Genomic DNA, 2500 nt, shown 5'->3' on the forward strand with positions numbered 1-2500 from the left:
GCAGCCTGTGCGCAGCGTGCGCGCTGCTCAGCCTGTCGACAGAAATTTTCGAAACTTGTCCTGCCATGCGCGCGCGCAGCGTGCGCACAGCATGCCGGCAGCGTGCGCGCAGCATGCCGGCAGCGTGTGCGCAGCGTGCGCGCTTGGGAGCCTGGCCGCAGAATTTTTCGAAACTTGCAATGCCATGCGCGCGCACAGCTTGCGCGCAGCATGCCGGCAGCGTGCGCGCAGCATGCCGGCAGCGTGTGCGCAGCGTGCGCGCTTGGGAGCCTGTCGACAGAATTTTTCGAAACTTGCCATGCCATGCGCGCGCACAGCTTGCGCGCAGCGTGTGCACAGCATGCCGGCAGCGTGCGCACAGCATGCCGGCAGCGTGTGCGCAGCGTGCGCGCTTGGCAGCCTGTCGACAGAATTTTTCGAAACTTGCCATGCCATGCGCGCGCACAGCTTGCGCGCAGCGTGTGCACAGCATGCCGGCAGCGTGCGCACAACATGTCGGCAGCGTGCGCGCTCGGGAGCCTGTCGACAGAATTTTTCGAAACTTGCCATGCCATGCGCGCGCACAGCTTGCGCGCAGCGTGCTGATTCTGTCGACAGCGAGGCTAGCGAAACTTCTCCTGCCATGGCGTGCGCGCAGCGTGCTGACTCTGTCGACAGTGAGGCTAGCGAAATTTGTCTTGCCATGGCGTGCGCGCAGCTTGCGCATTCGGTCGACAGTGAGGCTAGCGAAACTTGTCCTGCCGTGGCCTGCGCGCAGCCTGCGCGCAGCATGCGCGCAGCATGTGCGCAGCATGCCGGCAGCCTAGTTCCAGATTTTTTCAAATGTCGACAGAATTTTTCAAACCTTGTCAAACCCCATTTTTATTGAAATTTCCTCGCACAATAAGCTCCCCATAAGTAGTCTATGATTTTTAGTACCTTCTCCAAGTTACAAAACTAAAAAATTCCTCCCGGATTTCTTTTAATGATTTTTTCAATTTTACGACTTCTAAAAATAATAAAAAATACTTCCCGACTTCAAATATTTATGAAACTTTTTCCCATCAGAGATTGCATGTTTCTTAGTATCCCTGCAAAAAATCACGTCCAAATACCTTGTATTGAATTATTTAGAGCCCATTATGACTCCTCGCGCATAGGTGATGTCTCTTCCTGTCAAAGGGCTAAATGCATAAAATGCTATATAGGGGGGTGTGTGTTGCCTGCATATGCATGGCAGCCCATGCCCTCCTAGCTGCAGCCCCCTTCCCCCACGCCACACCCATGTCATGTTGCCTCGATATGTTGCCTCGGTATTATGGGTTTGGTGTCGGGGTCGGGGGGCTGCCACCCATGGCGGTGGTGGCCGGAATCCGGCCGCCGCCACCACGCCGCCGCCATGGGTGAGGGGGAAAAAAAAAGGCGTGGAAAGTTGCGAAATGGGGTTGTCTAGGCTTTTTTTTGGCATGGAAGAGCATGGAGTGCTAGGAACTCCTTCTCAAATGCGCGGGCATGTCGACCACAACCTCATTTCGCAACAACAACCACCCGTGTGGGGTGGCGGTGGGTGGATAGTCGCGGATTGGGGCTTGCCAAGCCAATGTTTTCAAAAAAATTCATCAAAATTAAAAACAAATGTTTTGTTGCCTTCGGATTTGTGGGCGAGCGGTGAGTCGGAGCGGAGCCGGTAAAGTTTAACCTCGGTGTGCACGGTTGTTTTTAGAAACTCAATCCAATGCCGGGGACGTTGAAAGTGACGCTCTTATGAGTTGCAAACCCGCAAGATTTAAAGAACCTTTTCAAAAAAATTTCAAACCAACAAGATTTAAAAACAGAAATTTTCATCAAAATGAAAAACAAATGTTTTGTTGCCTTCGGACTAGTGGGCGAGCGGCGAGTCGGAGCGGAGCCGGTAAAGTTTAACCTCGGTGTGCACGGTTGTTTTTAGAAACTCAATCCAATACCGGGGACGTTGAAAGTGATGCTCTTATGAGTTGCAAACCCACTAGATTTAAAGAACCTTTTCAAAACAATTTCAAACCAACAAGATTTAAACCAACAAAATTAAAAACAAATGTTTCGTTGCAAACAAATTGTGGGCGAGCGGCGAGTCGGAGTGGAGCCGGTAAAGTTTAACCTCGGTGTGCACGGTTGTTTTTAGAAACTCAATCCAATACCGGGGACGTTGAAAGTGACGCTCTTATGAGTTGCAAACCCACAAGATTTTAAAAACTTTTTGAAAATGTTTCTTCTAAATGACACATTTTGATCCTTGGCAAGTGCTCAATCTGTAACTATCCAATCACCGCCACACCACACCGGTCGGGAGTGTGTGAATGGTGTGCTTCCCGGGTTTGGCATAGACAATCTTTCGCATCGACAATCTTTTGCATGCGAGGGAATGTCTATGCCAACCCCGGGAAGCACACCATTCACCCACTAGTTGTGGGCGACGATGGGTTGGCTTCAAGTGAACTTTTGCTTGGGGTTGTCTTCGGTATGCTTTTGTGTTGGGAGTACG

This window comes from Prunus avium, unplaced genomic scaffold, assembly GCF_965620075.1.
Source record: "Prunus avium unplaced genomic scaffold, drPruAviu1.hap1.1 HAP1_SCAFFOLD_66, whole genome shotgun sequence".
NCBI lineage: Eukaryota > Viridiplantae > Streptophyta > Magnoliopsida > Rosales > Rosaceae > Prunus > Prunus avium.